We start from the raw sequence: 22,325 nt of genomic DNA, 5'->3' as shown, positions 1-22,325 counted from the left end.
TGTTGGCAGTCTGCTCACTCAACTGTATTTGACTAGGGCCGTCAACCCCTCAGCTTTCACAAGCATTGAAAGTGTCAAAAATCTCTCAGAGAAAGTATAAATTTTAACCAGCCTATTTCTGGTTCATATTTAATGGTGTTTTTAAAAGCTTTAAAGCATAACGATATTCAAAGTGTTCTTCATCGTGCCTCTTGTGAGCCAGTATAAATCAAGTCGGCAGTTTATTGTTTTTGTGTGTATGTATGTGTCAAAAAGGGAGAGAGGGAATATGTAATCAAGTAACTAAGATGTACGGCAGATCTGGTCCCTGTATTTAATATTAATAACTAAGCATGTTTACTTCAATATGCTGTAATCTTAAACATGTTCATATCTGAATATTGTATCGCTTCTATTTTGAAAACTACCTGAATATTATAAAAAATGTTTTCAGCATTCTTTGACTACCAGCAATTTGATTTGGAAACATGGATGGTGGGTTTTGTTGTTGTTGCTAAATACAAAATTAATTCATATATTGGTGATAGTCTTTTAATTTTTCTGGTACCACAACTTTCCATGTTGAATCTGCTATGAAACTTGTTGTACCATCTGAACTATCATTACAACAATCCAAAGTTAGAGTTAAGAAGACAAGAATAGGCTGGATGGATTTATTTAGTTGCTTGCTTGGTAAAGTCTTGACTCGGGAGTTGGAGCATCACTTATTAGACAAGGTGTCAAAGGACATAGAGTTTAGGAAAGACTGGATATAGGAACCATCCTGAGTAAGAGCCTCCCTGCCAAATACTCCCAGGGGAGAGGAGTCCCCAGGAGCTAGTGCCTAAGATAGCCCTACTCCTCTCTGACTATGAGGTTGAGTCCTCAGAACTCTCAGTAATGCTGGAGGGTGCCACTGCAACAACATTTGCTTCTAGGGGCAGCCAGAGGCTTCCTAGCCCTACTGGAAGAGATTCCAGTAGAGCTATTCCTAAGAAATAGAGGGGGCAGAGCAGGAAACACCAAACTTGACAGTAGACTCTGACATTTGAATCCAGATGAATGCTGGAGAAAACACCCGCGTCTGCTGTTCTTGGACACCTGGCATCCAACCTGAACTTATCCAGCTCCACAGTGAGCTGTTCATGTTCCTGGACTCATGTTGAGCCCTACCAGTTATTTGTTCCTGTCATTTAATGTTCAGGCGTAGACTACACCTGAATATTGACTATTGTGGCTCATATTTTTAGCCTACTTTGCAGTCAGATTATGAGATCACCTGGCATTCTGTTTGTGTGTCTCTTTGTGTCCCGTCCCCCCCCATCAACTTCGCAATGCCTGGACCAATATGAACCAAATTGGGTACAGTTGTAGGGACACATAGGGACACTTCAACGGTGTAGTTTGTGATGATGTCATCCACCCCAATCCAAGATGGTGGATGCATAAACTTTGGAGGTTCATGTGGGCTAACTTGTGAACCACTTAACTTATTTAAACCAAAATTACTACAGCTGTAGGGACACATAGGAATGCCCTAATGGCATGGTGTGTGGTGATGTCATCCACTCCAATTCAAGTTGGCAAACATGTGAACATTTGAGGTACAAATGGGCTAATTTGTGAACTGCCTAACCCATTTGAACCAAATTGGGTACAACTGCAGTGAGTGACACACAGGGATACCTCAATGGCATAATTGTGATGATGTCATCCACACCGATTCAAGATGACGGACACATAAACTGATTATCTAGACATATTTCAAACTGGCTTTCAGGTGGGCTATAGGGTGGAGATTGCCTTGGTTGGCCGGATGGATGATCTCCAATTGGGAATTGACAGAGGGAATGTGACTCTGTTGGTCCTTTTGGATCTCTCAGCGGCTTTCGATACTATTGACTATAGTATCCTTCTGGAACTTCTGAGGGGATTGGAGGTGGGAGGCACTGCTTTGCAGTGGTTCCGCTCCTACCTCACAGGCAGATTCTAGATGGTGTTCCTTTGAAACTGTTGCTCTTCCAAATCTGAACTTTCCTATGGTGTCCCTCAGGGCTCTATATTGTCTCCAATATTGTTTAACATCTACATGAAACTGCTGGGAGAGATCATCAGGAGATTTGGTGCAGGGTGTTATCAGTATGCTGATGACACCCAAATCTCTTTCTCCATGTCAGCATCATCAGGAGAAGGCATAACCTCCCTAAACTGAGGCTAAATCCACATGATGGAGACCCCAGATAAGATGGAGACACTTAATGTGCGGGGTCGGAACTCTGGAGACGATTTTGATCTGCCAGTTCTGGATGGTGTCACACTCCCACGGAAGGAACTGGTACACAGTCTGGGGGAGCTTCTGGATCTGAACCTCTCCCTAGTGTCCCAGGTTCAGGCAGTGGCCAAAGGTGCTTTTTATCAGCTTTGTCTGATACGCCAGCTGTGTCCGTTTCTTGAGATGAATGATCTCAAAACAGTGGTACGTATGCTGGTAACCTCTAACTTGGATTAATGCAATGTGCTCTATGTGGGACTGCCTTTGTACATAGTCCAGAAACCACAGTTTGTCCAGAATGCAGCAACCAGGTTGGTCTCTGGGTCACCTAGGAGAGACCATATTACTCCTGTGTTGAAAGAACTACACTGGCTGCTGGTACGTTTCTGGGCAAAATATAAGGTGCTGGTTATTACCTATAAAGCCCTAAACAGCTTAGGCCCTGGGTATTTAAGAGAATGTCTTCTTCACTATGAGCCCCACCACCTGTTAAGATCATCTGGAGAGTTTAATCTGCATTTGCCGCCAACTCATTTGGCGGCTACTCGGGGATGGTCTTTCTCCGTTGCTGCCCCTGGACTTTGGAATGCGCTCCCTGTTTAAACAAGAGCCTCTCCATTTCTGGCACTGAAGACACATGTATTTACTCAGGCTTTTAATTGGATTCATAGTTTTAATATTTTTGGGATTTTATATGTTTTAATGTCTTAAATGATTTTAATTGTGAATTGATTTAATGTTTTAAATGATTTTAATTGTAAACTGCCCAGATATGCAAGTTTTGGGCGGCATAGAAATATTTGGAATAAATAAATAGTTATTTTATTTGCTCTTCTCTTGAGTCTTCTGTTTTTGTTATGGTGAGGTGGTCAAAGCTCTACACGATAGTATAAATGTGACCTTATCATAGTTTGTATTATTGTGACATATATTTTTGTCACATTAATATTTTTTTGTTATTGTGACAATAAGTAATATTATATAATAATTAATATTTTATATATTATTGTGACGGATTTTTATATACCGCTTTTCAACAAAAGTTCCTAAAGTGGTTTACATAGATATAAATAAAGAAATAAAATGGCTCCCGCTCATGAAAGCACTCACAATCTAAAAAAGAAACAGACACCAGCAACAGCCCCTGGAAAGATGCTGTGCTATAGGGCCAGTTGCTTTCCCTCTGCTAAATAAAGAGAATAGCCACTTTTAAAAGGTGCCTCTTTGCTCAAATAGCAGGAGATCAGCCTGCTGATCCAACTGGCTTATGATATTTGTGCTTATGTTATAGCTGTCCTAATAATTTCTATTTTCTGTTTCACTGCTACAGCAACTGACTTTATGTTTTCATTGAACTCTCCACTGTGACTCCCTAGATGTCTGTTCACTGAAATCCCATCAGCATAAGGTGAAGTTAGGAATCATTTTCATCTCCCATTGTGCATCACTTTGCACTTTCCCCATAGTTTCTTATCTGCTGTTCAGTAGTTTGGAAGAGATCATTGTGGAACTCTGCATAATCTGCTGGAGATTCCACTATTCTGGAATAACTGCAAACCAGGCTATCTGCAGACCAGGCTATCTGCAAACCAGGCTTCGTCTGCAGACCAGGCTATCTCACTAAGTTATCCCAATTCAGAAAAAGTACCAGTGCCAATAAAGAGGCTTCAGAGACCCTCCATCATTCACTCCGTTATGAACAGTGATTTATTTATTCTCAACCTCTGTTTTTTTAACAAGTTACTGATCCACAAGAGAACCTGTCATCTTATCCCATGACTGTTAACTTTTAATAGGGAATTTTGTTGATGGACTTTGTTTACAACTGTCAGGTCACAAAATTTATTTATTTATTTGTATACCACACCTCAAAAATGGATCATGGCATTATGTCAAAACCCTGCTAATTGTTCCTCTCCAAAATGCCACTAGGCTTGCCACTAGTCTACCTAAGATATAAATTAGACCAAGACATCTGTAATTGTTTTAAGAAGTGTTAACTGGCAACCTTCAATTCCTAAAGCAAAGAGACACCTTTCAAAGTGGTTATTCTCTTTATATTTAGCAGGTGGAGAGCAATGGACACCAGCCAGCCCCAGCACAGCATCCCTTCTGTCAGGGGCGTAGCTATAATTGAACGAAAGGGTTCAAAGAACATGGGCCCCCAGCTCCTGAGGGCCCTCCAGGTCCACCCCTCCCTATTTTCTGCATTATCTCCCTCACACTGGGGGGCCGCCAGAGAGAGTGCTGAACCCGGGCCTCCTCTCCCCTAGCTATGCCCCTGCCTCCTGTGGCTGTTTCTGGTGTCCTATCATATTTCTTTGTAGATTGTGAGCCCTTCGGGGGCAGCAATTCATCTCTCTCTCTCTCTCTCTCTCTCTCTCTCTCAACACTTTGGGAACTTTTGTTGAAAAGCTGTATCCAAATATTCATAGTAGTAGTAGTGATGTTAAGATGCAGATTTTAGTGATAATTTATGTGCTTAGTTACAAGGGAAGCATTAGAGTTATTTAAGAACTCTGCTGAATTATGCCCAGCACTGTTGGCTTCCTTTTTTTTTTTTTTAATTTGCCAATTTAAAATTTTTGTTGGACCTCAATTTGACATTTTCCTCCTCCCCATGTATAATCCATTAAAACAGTGACTCTAGTGTAGATCTCTTCACAATGTAATCTGCATTGAAGATTTATGCAAATAATTAGTTTAATCTTTTTTGCAATTTCTCTGCACTCCTCACACATTTTCTGTTGCCTCTACATCTAATATAGTTAACTATTTTTACTATATATCTTTTTATATCTTTAATGGCTGACATCCAGACTGACACTGCTAGTGCAGCAAAGATAAACACATGCAAGAACAGATGCTTAAAATTATTCAATCTCTTGGGCTTCTGGCAGTGGGTTAACAAGCTCTAAGGGGGACTGTGTGCAAGAACTAACCATGGACCCCCCTGAATAATTTCCCCACAGGGAACAGTGAAAGCCATTGATTTTTAATGATATTTTTAAAGGGTTCTTAAAACTTTTTAAAAATTCATTTAAAATTAATGGGTGGACTGATCTCCTTGGACACCCATACATTTAATGCTATCATCATGTAGGAATTCCATGTGAAAATTCAGGGCTTTCTTCCCAGCCCTTTGGGAAGTATTAATATTTTTGAGTTTCCTAATGATACCTACGGGGAAAAGTTGGAAATTTAGGCGCAGCTTGCCCTAGTGGTGTTCATTGCATACATTTGCACAATTGTGGAACTGCCCCTCATTCCTGGTCTACTTGTGCAACAAGGATAATAGATAGCTTTGCATAATTCCTTGCAACATATATGGATTGAAGAAAAGGTTTAACAGGTTGCTGTGAAATCTTTTCTTCAGTTCTTAGATGTTGCAGGAAATTACACAAAGCTATGTATTATCCTTGTTGCACAAGTGTAACGTTTGCACAAAAAGACTAGGAACACATGAGACTGAACAATTTTGAGCATCCACTAAATTATCTTCTTGCATGTATGCATCTGTTCTGCACTAGTGCAATTTTTGGTCTGAATGTGAGCCAATATCCCCACCTCCTTCAAATTTTATTATTGGTGCACTGTATCATAAATTCAATGTTTTTAATTGTCTTCAATTTTGCAGGACTCCTGCATTGTAATTGAAGTCTGCCCTTTTGTACCTTTCGTTAATTTAATGAGAAATAATAATAATAATAATAATAATAATAATAATAATAATAATAATAATAAATAATAGAAGGAGAAACTGCAAGAAACATAGAAACAGTGCAATTCTGGGGTAAATTATGAGACAATCCAATAGATTATAATAAAAAATCAGGCTGGGTGAAAGAGGTCAAAAAATGTAACCAACAAATGCAAGATCTAATAACAACACCAGAATTAATAAGTGAAAGAGCAAAGAAAATTAAAAATTGTACCAGGCGACGATGAACTGCATGGCTTTTGGCTTAAACACCTAATAAGCCTTCATAAACAACTATCAAAACAGTTCAATCACATTTTGCAAGGAGGTGATATTGAACAATGACTAACAACTGAGAAAACTCATCTCATAATAAAAGACCCAGCAAAAGATGCAGTTCCAAGTCATTATAGACGGATAACCTGCCTGCCAACCATGTTCAAATTATTAACTGGAATAATAGCAGATGAAGTAATGCAACACTTATTAACTAAAAAGCAGCTTCCAGTTGAACAGAAAGCAAATTGTTCGAACACCAGAGGCACAAAAGACCAGCGGCTGATTGACAAAATGATTTTAGAAAATTGCAAGAGAAGAAAAACCAATCTAAGTGTTGCATGGATTGACTACAAGAAAGCCTTCGACTCGTTGCCTCACACATGGATACTAAAATGTTTAGAAACAACTGGTGACAGCAAAAACATTCAGATATTTATTTAAAAAGCAATGAACAAGTGGAGTACACAGTTAACAATCAATGGCAAGACACTTGGACAGATTAGCATTAGAAGAGGCATTTTCCAAGGGCACTCACTATCCCCTCTGTTGTTTGTAATCGCCATGACTCCACTGTCACAAATACTAAACAAAACAGGCCTCGAATACCAAACATCTAAAACATCAAGTAAAATAAACCATCGGCTGTACATGGACAATCTGAAGTTGTATGGAAAGTCCCAGTCAGAAATCGAATCACTGCTAAACACTGTCCGTATATTCAGTAGCGATATAGCAATGGAGTTTGGACTAGACAAGTGTGCTGCATTAATAATGAATAGAGGAAAAACAACAAAAACTGAAGGAATAGAACTGCCCAATGGAAACAAGATCAAGAACCTGGAAGAGAAAGAACATTACAAATACTTGGGCATTCTCTAGGCTGATAACATCGCACACACTGAAGTTAAAAGAAAAATGGGAAGTGAATACATCAGGAGAGTTAGAAAAATCCTCAAGTCCAAACTCAATGGTGGGAACACCATACAAGCCCTAAACACCTGGGCTATACCTGTTACTGCAGGAATAATAGACTCGAGCCAGGCAGAGCTAGAGACGCTAGCGTGTTTCTCAAGTATTTCTCAACCTTTTTGGAGTCAAGGACCGCTAAATTCTTCGTGCAGAGTTTCAAGGACCGCTACATTCTTCATGCACAGTTTCCCGGACCAGCAGTTAGTAAAGGGGTTTCAAGTTTGTCTGTCTGTCTGTCTGTCTATCTATCAGACTTCTGTACTGCCCAAAACTTGCATCTCTGGACAGTTTACAATTAAAATAATATAAGCATTAAAATCATTAAATTTGGAATCTTTTGCAAACATGGAATATTAGGGGTTCTCAACCTTGGGTCCCTCGGTTAAACTCCCATAACCCCAACCACAATGGCATTTGGCCATTATGGCTGGGGATTATGGGAGTTGAAGTCCACCAACATCTGGGTACCCAAGGTTGATAACCCCTGAATCTAAAAGCCTGGGTGAACAGATTTGTCTCCAGTATGTCTTCAGTATGTGTGGGGTGGGGGTGGGGGTGCTTGTGATTACTCAATGAAGAGGGGATGTTGGGCCATTAGAAAAATTCAAAAGCTACATGGGGCCAATGAAAACAACACAAAAGCAAGCATTTGAATTCCCCAAAACGCTTCATCAGGCTGAATGTCAAGCAAAGCAAAAAGGAGATGAGGAGAGGAGAGCTGGACAAGTTCCGTAGAGCTGGAAATCTACAGTTTAACCCTCTCATGATGGAGGTGGAGTTTTAGCAGGAGTTGTGTAGTTGCAGGGCCAGATCCAGATTAGGGATGTGCACGGTCCGGAGCAGTCCGGACCGGCACCGAAGGGGGGCCTTTCTTTAAGGGTGGGGAGGGCTTGCTTACCCCTCCCGCCTCTTTGCCCCCTCCAGCGCCCGTATTTAACAGACTAACGGGGCGCTGGAAACCAGCCGCCCCCGCCCCCCCCGCCGCGAGCAGATTTACCCCCAAAACTACCAATACCCCTGCCGCCGCCATCGCCCGCCAGCTCTCCCTCCCTCCCAGCTGCCCACCCGCCCGCCCGAGTCCTCACCCGATGCTTTAGTAAAAAACGAGAGGAGCTACCGGACAGAGCTCCTCTCGCTAGGAAGGACTGCTGCATACTGAAGGTGCTTTGCGCGCGCTGCAAAGGACGCCGATCGCCGGAGGCCCGGTCTACCCACCGGGAAAAGGCCGGGTAGACCGGGCCTCCGAGCGCCGGAGGCCCGGTCTACCCGGCCCGGCAGGTAGACTGGGCCTCCGGCGATCGGAGGCCCGGTCTACCCGGCCTTTTCCCGGCGGATAGACCGGGCCTCCGGCGATCGGCGTCCTTTGCGGTGCACGCAAAGCGCCTTCAGTATGCAGCAGGCCTTCCTAGCGAGAGGAGCTCTGTCCGGTAGCTCCTCTCGTTTTTTACTAAAGCATCGGGTGAGGACTCGGGCGGGCGGGCAGCTGGGAGGGAGGGAGAGCTGGCGGGCGATGGCGGCGGCAGGGGTATTGGTAGTTTTGGGGGTAAATCTGCTCGCGGCGGGGGGGCGGGGGCGGCTGGTTTCCAGCGCCCCGTTAGTCTGTTAAATACGGGTGCTGGAGGGGGCAAAGAGGTGGGAGGGGTAAGCAAGCCCTCCCGCCCTTAAAGCAATGCCCCCCACCCGGACCCGAACCAGCAAGGACCGAACCGGTCCGGCAGTTCGGCCATTCTTTAGAATGGCCGCCGGACCGGTTCGGACTCACCCCTAATCCAGATGACGTTAGTCAGGACCACCCACTGAAATTAATTTAGTCATCTCTCATTTGTGTCAATGCTGCTTGGTCATGATCACCTGGCTTGAGCTGGATCCTGCTCTTAGATGTGCACTTTGTGAGGCGGACCTAATGAAACCCGCGCAGCTCCTCCAAAACTCCTTAAAAACGATTACATGGCAGGTGCTGGGAATGGGTTTTTTTTAAAATGGTGAAAGAAAATGTGAAGAAGAGCGTTGGGGACCTGGCATTAAAGGGAAGGGAGTGATTCCGTGATGGTGGAGGGCGTGAGGCGTTGTAGTGGTGGATGCCTCATCTTCCTCGCTGGGGAGACAAGGCACTGTTTAGGGTGGGTGAGGCAATGGTGCACCGGACCGCGCTCGGAAGGTCGCCTGGGTCCAAGAGCTGCCACCACTGTGCTTGCGCACCAGAGTGTGGCAGTGTGGTGTTCCCCCATCCTCTCTCATGCTTCTGTGCCCCCCTCCCAACTCCCCTGCATGCGCCAATCGCACTAGCTTGCCTTAGGGGCCACGCAGCTCACATGGTCCCACATGCTGCCCGCGCATACCTGCGAGGCGAGCCAAGGCAGCCCTCCTCCCTCCCACCTCTGCTTAGCCCTTACCGTGGCATGATCCCGGCCAGAGGTTGTCCCCCGCACCCGGCGAGGTCATAAAGGGGACCGCCGTCTTCCACTGGTGGTGCAGACCAGGGGGTTATAGGGGGCCGAGGGACCACAACACCCCACCAATGCAAGAGGGAAATGGCGTTTCCTCTCAAGGTGCCTTGGCCGCAACAGGCAGCTGGTTTTAAATTGGTTTGGATTGGACACGAACCGTGCTGGGCATCAAATCCCCAGGATCACTTCATTCCAGTGCCATTCATCCAATGACCCTTTTGCATGAACACACGAAATGGTATCTTGCTTCTTCCTCGTACCACTCCGCCTCCCTCCTCCACTTAGCCCTCCTTGGTACGTGTGCTTGCTCCCCCTCCCCCGAGGAAGGTCCACCTGCACTCTCTTTTTGCAAAGCCCGAGCCAAGGCGGCCCTCCTCCCTCCCTCCGCCACTTAGCCCTCACTGTGGCATGATCCTGGCCAGAGGTTCCACCCCCTGGCGAGGTCACAAAGGGGACTGCCATCTTCCACCAGCAGTGCGGACCAGGGGGTTACAGGGGACTGAGGGACCACAACGCCCCACCGATGCAAGAGGGAAACAGCGTTCTCTCTCAAGGCGCCTTGGCCGCAACAGGCAGCTGGGTTTCAATCAATCAACCTTTGGCTGCAAACAATGAGCATGCAAGAACCAGCAGCCCTTCAAGTGGCACCTAATGCCATACCTTTTCCTTGATGCCCCCGCGCTGCATACAGTTTGAAGCTGTAAAGATAGGGAATAAGATAGCTGTAGGAAGATCTCAGCAGCACGTGGAGGCAAGGCGGAAGCAGGGTCCTGCGCCTCCACGATACTCCTCCTCTTCCGTGCCATGTGCACAATTGAGGAAGTGAGTGCCTTGATTGCTGTTGTTGGAGGGGGGGTTGACTCCCAGTCAGGGACTGGCACTCAACCCCTCAGGGACCGGCAGTGGTCCAGGGACCGGTGGTTGAAAATAATGATCATCAATCATGCTCTGCACCCCCGCAGTGATGTAGATAGGCTACACCTCCCTTGCAGCTCAGGTGGAAGAGGAATGCTGCAAGTCCATCAGAGGCGGAGAAAAGAGGCCTTGAAGAATATATAAAGGACAGTGAAGAAGATGCAATTCAAATGGTCAAGAAGGAGAAACTATTCAACACCAATGAAACAAAGCAGGCCTACAAGAAAGAAGAAGTCAAGAACTGAGCAAAAAAAAAAAGGAAAAATAAGCCACTGCATGGTCAGTATCAGCACAATATAAGTGGAAAATCAAACATCACAAACAAAGGCATGACAAGGTAGCAGGGATGATGCACTGGAATATCTGCAAAAAATACAAGCTACCTGTAGCCAAAGACCAAAAACCAAAATAATCCCAGTGGTAATTGGCGCCCTAGGTGCAATTCCAAAGCAACTTGAAGAGCACCTCAACACCATAGGGGCCACAGAAATCACCACCAGCCAATTACAAAAAGCAACTTTACTGGGAACAGCCTATATTCTGCAATGATATCTATAATAACAGCAACAACATTGATAATAAAATACAGCCATCCCGGGTCTTTGGGAAGGACTTGAGGTCTGGATAAAACAAACCAGTCAATAACACTTGTTTGACTGTGTAGCAATAATAATAATATTCAAATTGAATGATATTTTTATCTACCTCCATAAAAGATGCTGTGTTATTTGATCCCATCAGGTGTTCATACTAGATAATAAGAACAAACAATGTTCCTCAAATCAGAGATTTTGGTACAATTTTAGGTCAAGTATGTAATGTCTGGGCCCAACACTTCATTCTTGAACAGTATTTGACTTTATTGTATGTTTCAATGATTTAATGGATACTCTTTTTTAGGTGTAGTGCAGAGTTGTAGCCAGTCAAAAATCCTGCAACATTTTATAACTGCTATTTCATGAATGTGTACAAATATCAAAATATTTAAAAATGTAATTGTTGAATCTTATATGCTGTGGTAGAAAATCAAGAAGTCTACATATTTATATTGTATATATGCTGTTTGTGTCTTTGTAGAGTAATGTATCTTTCTTACTGTGATCAATATTAAATCTGGATGTAAGCATGGACCATTTAGTAAGGAGTAGTGCCATTAACATCAGACTATTCCAGAATTAGTGGTTTGAAAAATTGTAGTTCAATCTTAAGTTTGAATTTCTTACTTTCTGAAGCTCATAGTTATTTTTTTTTAAGCCCTGGCATAAAAAAATAATAATTGTGTGTGTACATGTCCATGTATATATGATAATTATTAATGAGACCTGCAAAACTGCACATATTGAGGAACAGATTCTGTAGTAGTAGTAGCTGGCAGAAATGTTAAGTGCTTTTCACAGTCAACATTCAAACAGATTATCAGATGGCATATTTCACCCTGTTGTTACTTTAAATGAAGTGACCATGAAATCAACAAATCTGCTGTCAGGTGCCTGTCAGTAAGATAGTTCTTCCTGTCACACAATGCTTCGTATAACAGGTAATGTGTTTTTAAGAATCAGTCCTTTGTCACCTCATCAAGTCCTTGTTAAAAGATGAAATAAGACGGATGGTGTTGTCTCCCATGGAGCTGGTGAAAATTCAGAAGAAAGCAATACATTCTACAGGAATAAATACAAAAAGGAAGGAACTCAGGTGTCTGTGAATGGAAAATTGCCTCTTACTGTGCTGTATTGCCTTCTCCTGTGTCTTAGAAATAACTGCTCACTTTTTTTTTGCTTATTCTATTTCAAGCATTAAATTAATTGGGTCAAGTTTAAGTTCCCTGAAAAAGACAGGAGGAATTAAACCTTAGTCATCAAACAAATGAGAACTAAGAGTGCATTATTGCACCAGTACCTGAACTTTCACTTAGAGTGCTTGAGACATGCTTCAATTCCTAACGGAGATAACACCCATAATTAATTAGAAAATGTTACAACAGTTTTGTTCAGAATTCTTACAATTAGTACTTTTTCTTAGGATTAAGAAGGAAGTTAAATTATCAGTTCATAGACTATATAACAATATCTGTAATTAAGTGATTTTGCCACAATAACACATCTTTATTTGTCAGTAAACTTCATCAGCTATACTTCTTAAAACTATGTTCACACTAATAGTTACTTCAATTTAGTAAACATATTCCATATGCTTTGTACACTTCTACTTTTCAAACAAAAGCTGACAGTTGAAATTTGGTAATTTCCAATTTTGACATGCAAATTTGGAATTTAAATTTCAACTTTGAATATGAACATTTATCTCAGAATTTGAATGTTTTAGGTTTGATGCATCTCTTGATTATTTTAGTAGAATTCCGTTAATGTCACAAGCTGATTGATGCTATATTGTTAAATATTGTTTTCTGTGTTGCTTTTCATTCTATTAGTTACTAAATATGATTGCATGTTAATTATCAGATGCAGTCAAATAATAAATATTATTACATGCTGTGAAATACTGAGAGTCTTAAATAAATAGAATTGCATTTCAACCAACAAATAACTTTAAAATATTAAATATAGAAATAATATGGAATGTCTAATAGCAATATCAAATATTCCATGAAGATATTTCAGTAAATATTCAACACTGAAATCTGAAGGGGAGCATTTTGAAGATAAATTAATAAGAGCACTTCATATCATTTGAACTTTATTTATAACATTTGAAGCAAAATGGGCATTTTATATCAAACTGGAATATCCATCATGCACATTGGATATGAAAGCAGAACCATTAAATAGAATAAGTATATTACAAGTAATCTACAATATTTTAACATGTCAACATTACTTAAACTTTCCCTGATTCTCACTAATCCTTCATTTAAAATATCTGGAATAAGTACATGCCACAGTTTTTCTCACCGACTTGTGAGAAAAGTTGCCCAACTGTTCTTAGAGTTAGACATTGTTTTGTTTCTGGTACCAAATCTTGATCTGTAGTCCTACTTACACAGGATTTAACCTAAATCTCTTCTGCAGCAGCTTGATTATAAGGCTTAGCCTACCCTTCATGAATCCATCTCTTCTTTTTTGCAGTATTCAAGAACTTTGAAATCTGTCATTTGTTCTCCAAGCTAAATAGGCACAGTCCCTATTTATTCCTTAGCCATATACTTTTAGCTTGGGCCTAAATTAATCAAAAGTAAATCCCAGTAGTGAGTATGCTCAGGATCACAGGCTTTATTAGGTTTGTTTTTCCTCCTTGCATTTCCTTCAGTTTTAAATATAGACATTTGTTTCTATTGTCTAGTGCACTGAAACACTGAATTATAATTCAAAACGTTTTGATAATTGTTATAGTGGGTTAGATCTTTTGTTTATGTAATTCTACCTTACTCTACTGTTGTTACAGTGTAATTACTGTGTTTTACTCTAAAAGAAAATAGGAAACCAATAGCATACAGCTACCATAGTGAACAGGTTTTCAGATTTTGTTAATGATACTCCTCCTGGGGAGTGGGGAACAAGCAAGTTCCTGTGGTGAACAAGCAAGTTTAGATAGAGCAGCTCATTTTCAAAATTAATTTGTGCAAAGCTTCAGCTGCAGAAATGACTGACAGAGTTTTAAGTTCAAAAATAGGATCAGGTTTATTCAGGGGTTTCAGGGTACAGGAAATAAATCTTGATTAGCAAGCAACACAGTGAGGCTCTCCACACAAGCAGTGTGGAGATCCGTAAGGGGCTTGGTGGGGAGAGCAGCCTGCTCTCCCTGCACATGATCAGCTAGCCCAATGACACAATTACCAGCTTCATCACAGAGCCAGTAGTGGTGGCTGGGATTGGGGGCCTTCTGGCCCCCAGAAGTCCCAGCATGCTCTGCGTGAGGCATTTTGGGAATACCCCCGTGACAGGAAGCTTGTTTTGGCTCCTGGTTAGGGGTCTCCTTGTGAGTTGCCACAGCATGGAGCCACGATCAGGTAAAGAGGGTTAGCAGAGCGCTCACTCCGCTAACCTCATTTAAGGATGGGGGCATTTACAGCGGTTTGCTGCTGGGAGCTGTGTGGTTCCTGTTGAAACACGTGAGCAGGTGGAACTGGGCTGGGATCCCTTAGCCTGGTTCCTGCTGCTCATGAGAATAGTCTCACTAATAACTAACAAGGCTTATAAATCAATAGGGCTAAATTGAAGCTCCCGAAGAGGTATTTTGGCTTGAGATTTGAACTAAATCCACTCAAGGATTACCAGAGAAATGGTCTTAGAGAACAGCTTTGGATTTAAAGAGAGCAGAAGAAAAGGCTTTAGAACAGAGATTAGTTATATCTAAGTCTGTCCAGTAGGCCTTGTAGCTCGACCAATGTCCAGGACAGGCAGGAAGGCAGGAGTGGGGTCCCAGGTGCCACATGAGGGTCCAAGTAGGACCGTCCTTAGGGTGGGGTGACTAGGGCAATTATGCCAAGCCCCATGCTGGCGGAAGCCCCACTCTGGGCACACTGCAGTGCAGTCTGCCGTCCTCCTTCTCCCAGTCCCAGCCACTTCTCTTTCCCTGCAGCTCAGCTGGAGCCGATCTTTTGTGTCTGTGTGCAGCTTGAAAAACTCCTAGGCAAGCTGCTAGAGCTCCGCCTCTCCCACCTCTCAGCTGTTCGGTGGGTGGGTGTGGCTTCCAGAGAGGCCCCCATGCAGGCCTCCCTGAAGCCTGAAGCTTGGGAAAGAAGTAAGGAGGCAGACAGGCAGGCAAGCAGAGAGTGTCCAGCAGCTGTGCTCTTTGCAGACCCTCTACCCAGCCCAGCCTTAGTAATGGAGGTATGATGTGATTTCCTTTTTGTGGTTATCTTCCCCCTCCCTTGAATATTTAGGGATTGGCTTGCCATAGGGCTTTGGTATTGAGGAGAGATGTAGGGCAGGGTAGGAGGAATATATATATATTTAAACTGAGGTGGGTTGGACAAATTGTTGGCTTTTAAATTTTTTTCTCTAATTAAAAAAAAACCCATCAAAAAAGTCCTATAAGTGGCTTGCTTCATGGCAGAAAGTTTCAAAAATATCTGGAACTGAAGCCCCCTCTTAGACCATCATTCCACCCTCATATGGAAGAATCTGCCCATTGCCTTTATTAAAAAAAGGGTAAAACGCCCCCCCCTTTCTGCCCCAACCTTTAGATCACCTGTCCTGAAATGACTTGGCATAGGGCTTTGGTATTGAGCAGAGATGTAGGACAGTGTGGGAGGAATATGTATATTTAAATGGAAACCCATCCAAAAGTCCTATAAGTGGCTTGTTTTATGGCAGAAAATTACAAAAACTTCTGGAACAAAAAATATATTATTTATTTATTTATAAATGTACTATGCTCAAGTTGATTTGCAACCCAGAAGGTCTGAGAACTGTGAAGCATGAGCTGTGCTTTTTATTTTTATTTCTTTAGAAATGCATTCCATGTCCAAGCTGGTTGGACAAAACCTCACTGACACTATTTACCCTGTATGTCATCAATCAGTAGGATTCTGTAATGATATGAAATGTTAAGGAGGCACACGCTGATTCGCCCCCAGCCCCGCACCCCCCTAGGGACAGCATTGGGTCCAAGTACCAGAAAAAATCCAAAGAGGGTATGATCTTGGGATACCAGTATCTGGGTGCAGCCAGGTGTGCTGCACAGACCGGGTTGGAAGCAGGGCCAATCTGGAGGTGACAAGCAGGATGGGAATGAGAGTCCAGGCAAAGCAAGATGATGTAGCTAATGCCCAAATGCAAGAATACACAATGGGTGAATCCAAAGAAGAAACACACAGTTTAGTGGTCTCAAGAGCTGAAATCAGCATGGGTGTGCTGACCACACCTTTCTGTTGGAAAGGGTGACAATGGTGATGAACAAAGGAATACATTGTGTCCGGTTCAGATTTTGCTGGGTGTGCTTCTACCAGCACAATTAGGTGAATAGGTTAAGGAACCCATGTAGGGTGGAATGAAATGGGCACATCAGAGCTTATCTCGCAGTCTAGAAGGACCTTGGGAGTGTTCAGGAATGTTTTAACAAGCTTGCTTCCCATACCTCAAGCCAGCCATTAGCACTTCATGTTGGAGAAGGAGATGTGCCTTTTACTTCTTATCTTATTCCTTCCTGCGAAGGTGATAAGCTTGAACTGATCTGGTGTGCCAACATAGGGGGAGAGCATTTGCTAGTTCTTTAGAGCATTTGGCTAGTTCTTTAGAAGAATAGCGCTTAATTAACTCGTGTCTACTGCAGCTTCCTCACCTAAATTGGAATCAGGGAGACGAGCAGAGGGATAGTCCTGCAGTCATGGGTTTAACTTGACCTAGAGTCACCTTTCCCAAGCTACATGCTGAGTAACATACCCCATGAGTTAGTTCATGTGAATTGTATTGTGAGCTCCTGAGCTCGAGATCCCATGGGTCCAGAGGGAGAAAAATGGAAATTACAAGCCTGTCGCTCCAAATCAGGTGTAGGGGCACTCCTGAGAGCCCCTAAACAGGCTATCTGGGTAGCAGTTTATACTTACAGTGACACCAGTGGCGGCCGGTGAGCTCTGCTCCAGAGGGGCCATAAGTATGGGAAAACACCACTTTAAACAGCAGCAAGCTTATTTGCATACCCAATATACTCTACAGGGCAGAAATGTCCACTCCAACATCCCGCGTGCAGGCTACCCTGCCCCTGCTGCTCAGTTGACCTCGATGCATGCGTGGAAAGCATTTGGAGGGTTCTATGGCACAAATCTGGCGTACTAATCCCTCAAATGGTCTCTGTGCATGCACAGAGACTAACTGAGCAGTGGGGGCTGGGCAGCCTGCCTGTGGGATGCTGGGTTGGGTGCCTCTGCCCTGTAGAGCATTTTGGGTATGAGTGACAGGTAAGTGAGCAGCTGTTTGAAGTGGTGTTTCCCCACCCTCATGGCCCCTTCAGAGCAACTCTCACCAGCTGTTACTGGGTAACACCTGAGGTTAGGGCAAAGCACCAGTTCCGTGTGTGTGTGTGTGTGTGTGTGTGTGTGTGTGTGTGTGTGCGCTCCCAACATGAGTCTTTACTTCCACTCTAGGTTCCAATATGCCCAGATTGATTGTGCTGTCTGAACCCACCAATCTTGGCATATTCCCTTTTGTCAGGGTATTCAACATTTGTAACTTAGATTTGAAGTAACTTCCAGTGGAGCAGGATATGCCAAGGTTGGTCATGTTGTCCCAACCCACCAATCTCAAGATATAAAAAACTGGAGCAGAAGTATAGTCTCATGCCAAGAGTACATGTACCTATGGAACCGGTGCCACTGTATGTCTGAACCCAGCCTATGTCAGGTTTTCTATAAACTTGCTAATTTTATATAGCCCTGAAGTTTAACAAGCACACACTCATTTATAGAATCATAGTGCTATCTGAATTGGAGTGTTTAGATACCAAATAGTTCTTAGTCAATTTGTCTTGTTTTTACTTCATTGGCCAATTGCAAGGACGTCATCATTTATGCATTCTTTCCCTTTGGCATGTGTGTGAAAGAGATTCTCAAATAATATTTTACTCTATTTACCTGAATCCAAGACTAGTTTTTCCCCAAGAATTTTGATATTAGAAATCAGGAGGTAGTCTTAAATTGAGAGTACTGTTCCTTTCAAGTAAATGCAGGTATAACCTTTATTTAATCTCTACTTTTTAAGGGGTTCATCTTAAATTCAGAGTGGTCTTCTATTCAAGTAATTATGGGCATTTCCTTCATTTTCTTTCATTTTTAATGTATTTATAAACTCATGGAATCATAGAGTTGGGGGCATCTAGTCCTATACCTGCTTGATGTAGGAAATCCAGAGCTACTGCATGCTCAATTGATGGCTGTCCAGCCTCTCCTTAAAGAGAAAACTGAAACCCTGGAAATTTGTTCCCTTGTTGAACTGCTCTTACTTTTAATAAGTTTTCCCTAAGTTCAAACCAAAATCTGCCATCCTTTTAACTTAAACCTACCCCTGTCCTCTAATAAGTCTTTGCTCTCTTCTGTGTGACAGCCTTTCCCATATATGGAAAAGGCTAAAATATCCCTCACCCCAGTTTTCTCTTCTCCAAGCTAAATATACCAGTTACTTTGGTATTGCCACACAGGGCTTGTTTTCCAGATCCCTGATTATATTTATTTCCCTAATCTGAACCTGTTCAAATTTGGCTACATCCTTCTTCAGTTATTCTCATCCATCTTGTACTCCTTTTCCTAATTTTTCTCTAGATATGGAATCCAACTTAACGCTTATCTGAGCTTATCAAATTTAGATTTTGCTGAAATCCATGTTTGACTCCACTCCATAAAAGCAAGAATTACAATATTAGACAGCCCAGTGTTGTAATCTGCACTACTTCAACCTAACTGACCAACTCTATTGTATTGATTAGAGTCAAGACAAGGCTTTGTGATCCCCTTATTCTTTCTTGCACCTTCTGCCAGCAAAGCATGTCCATAATTTGTTGGAAATGTCATGCTTAGCAGAGTTGAAGTCCCAGACTTAGCAGCACGAGCCCCTTGGCCTGATTGGTTGGTAGGCTGTCCAAAGAGGCAGCACAAAATTAAATCCAATTCAAGCAAAGACACAAACAGGAGTGTGTAAGAATCAAGAAGTGAGAGGAGAATCAATTTTCAATTGATAATTAAAATTAATTTTAAATTGCAATTTAAATTAAATACAGTACTGTCATCAAAATTAAAATTGTTTTAATTTTGAAATTGTAATTAAAAACAAAATTTCATCTAAATTAAACTTAAATGTATAAAAGTGAAAATTAGCATCTTACGAGGGCAGCACAATGCTGCTAGAGGGTCCAGAAAATGCCTCCAAGTTTCTCCACAGAGATGGCACCAAAAAGTCTCCAAAAAGATCTAGAGCAATGGCTCCTAAAGGCTCCCAAAGATAAAAAATGCTGCCAAATGCTAGCCAAAATGGCTTTTAGAAGCACAATAAACCTCTAAACATGCAGACCAAAGAATCCTTTGCCCTCCTCCAAACTTCTCTCGCAACCCATGAGCTCATGATGTGCGAAACGATTTGGATTTGTACCCAGATCTGGCTGATTCGGGTGATTTGTAAACAAAATAAATCACTCCTCTCCTCAATTGCCCAGATTCAGGTACAAAACAAATCACTCCTAATTCTGATCCAAAAAATTTGGAAATTCATACCTCCATTTTGTGGCCAAAATGGGTTGGGTGGTAGTGCCCAATGGGTGGAGACTAACACCCAAATGCCAACGAAATTGGGCAAAGGGGTGATATTTAAAGAATTTTTGAAGTGTACGTGTCTTTAAGCTTTTTCCCATAGAGAATAATGGGGATTTCAGCAGCCTTAGTTATAACTCCCGGGGGGGGGGCACCAGGGTGGCCCAGAGTGGGTTGTGGTGGGTGGCAGTTCCCAATGGGTGCAAGGAAGCTACAACCCAGATTTCAAAGGAATTGGGCAAAGGGCTGATTTTTAAATAATTTTTGTAGTTGGCATGTCTTTGGGGCAGATTCGTGGCAGAAAAAGGATTCTGGGGGCAGAAGAGTGGGTCAGGTAGTAGTGCCCCAATGAGTGCCTGCTACCATCTAGATATCAAATGCTAACCCCTGCTAACTTGGCAAAGATGCACCTTTTAATGTGGTGATTCTCTTTATTTAGCAAGAGGAGAGTAACTGGCCCTATCCACCCCCAACACAGTACCTCCAGTGACTGTTGCTGGTGTCTATCTTATGTTTCTTTTTAGATTGTGAGCCCTTTGGGGACAGGGATCCATCTTATTTATTTATTATTTCTCTGTGTAAACTGCCCTGAGCCATTTTTGGAAGGGCGGTATAGAAATTGAATTATTATTATTATTATTATTATCATTATTATTATTATTAGTGCCCAGTGAGGCACTACCTTGGCATGGTTGTGGGGCTTGCGTGCTCTGAGGAACGTGAGAGCTGTGCCAGAGGTACAACCATACTGGACAGGTCTCACCAGAGGTTCCAGACAAAGAGTGCCTCTCCCATCAACAATATGGTGAGATGTAACTTTAATAAATCTATACCGGATCGGTCGTCACCCAGGTCAACAAGGACTGTGCCAGGTGCTGGAGTCCCTGGACATCTGGTGGCAAGTGGGCAACAGGACTCAGGATCTTCAGTTGAGCAACCAGTGTTGGAGACTGCAAAGTTACTGGAAGAAACGTCACTTAACCCAAAAAAAAAAATACGAAAAATGCCAAGAAGGAAATTATGATCTGCTATTACAAGTCTAGTCCAACTAGAAGAGGTTATTTTAAAAGAATATACCAAATTTGGAAAGAGAAGAATCCAGATACAGAAATAACAGAATAAGGCTAGCAGACCAGAGAAGATTCATAATAAGAAATAAAGTATTCACAGAAGTTGAGCTGGAAGAACTGCAAAGAGCAACACAGGCTCAAGATATGGAAGAAGAATTACCACCAACTGAAGCAGTTGCTCAGGCGCAGGTGGAGGAGGTGTTGGAAATAGAGGATGCCACTGTTGCTGAACTGTTTCAAAATCAAAACCAGGCAACCTCCCCTTTGCCTTCACCTCAAAAAACGGAATGCCATTTAAAAGAAAAGCAACAAGAAGTAAAGCAAAAAATAACTGAGCACATGAACCGAACAACCACCAGGGTTTGACTTCCAGCTCTAAAAAGAGTTGCCAAAAAACAACTTGCTCAGGCATTAAAAGATGTCAATGCTGCACTTGCAGAAATAACAACCAATAATTTGCAAGAAACAAAACAACTAATGTACAGTGCAGAAACAATAACAACACAAAAGCTCGGATATAAGATCAGTAGACCTGTCAAAAAAGAAAATAGTACATCACCTAAATGGAAGATTAGATTCGAAAATAAGATCTCCAGGCTTAGATCAGATGCTAGTAAATTGAAAGATATGAAAGACAAGAAGCTGAAGAATGAAAACACCAAACAGTATCTGATCCAAAAATACCACCTAGATTCAAGGAAAATTAGAGAAGTCCTGGAAATAATAAAGCAGCAAATAACAGCAGTGTCAAAGAAGATTAGCAGATACGAACCCAGAATTACACAACACAGGCAGAATCTCCAGTTCCAGTCAAATCAGAGACGTTTCTACCAAAGCATAGAAGGAAAAACAAGAAACCTAGAAACACCAAATAAAGAGGAAATAGTGCAATTCTGGGGGAAATTGTGGGACAATCCAATAGATTATAATAAAAAAGCAGGCTGGATGAAAGAGGTCGAAAAATGTAACCAACAAATGCAAGGTCTAATAATAACACCAGAATTAATAAGTGAAAGAGCAAAGAAAATTAAAAATTGGACTGCTCCAGGCGACGATGAACTGCATGGCTTTTGGCTTAAACACCTAACAAGCCTTCATAAACAACTATCAAAACAGTTCAATCACATTTTGCAAGGAGGTGATATTGAACAATGGCTAACAACTGGGAAAACTCATCTCATCATGAAAGACCCAGCAAAAGGTGCAGTTCCAAGTAAATATAGACCGATAACCTGCCTGCCAACCATGTTCAAATTATTAACAGGAATAATAGCAGATGAAGTGATGCAACACTTATTAACTAACAAACAGCTTCCAGTTGAACAGAAAGGAAATTGCCCGAACACCAGAGGCACAAAAGACCAGCTGCTGATTGACAAAATTATTTTTGAAAACTGCAAGAGAAGAAAAACAAATCTAAGTGTTGCATGGATTGACTACAAGAAAGCCTTCGACTCGTTGCCTCACACATGGATACTAAAATATTTAGAAACAACTGGTG

The 22,325-nt window shown here is 42.3% G+C and overlaps 1 protein-coding gene across 14 annotated transcripts in view; it reads left to right on the top strand.

The window, feature by feature from the left end:
- The window catches only part of NPAS3 (neuronal PAS domain protein 3), a 1,129,936-nt gene that overhangs the window by 472,822 nt on the left and 634,789 nt on the right, over positions 1-22,325 (top strand). The window lies entirely within an intron of this gene.

This window comes from Hemicordylus capensis, chromosome 1, assembly GCF_027244095.1.
Source record: "Hemicordylus capensis ecotype Gifberg chromosome 1, rHemCap1.1.pri, whole genome shotgun sequence".
NCBI lineage: Eukaryota > Metazoa > Chordata > Lepidosauria > Squamata > Cordylidae > Hemicordylus > Hemicordylus capensis.
This window is presented reverse-complemented; position numbering and strand designations above follow the sequence as displayed.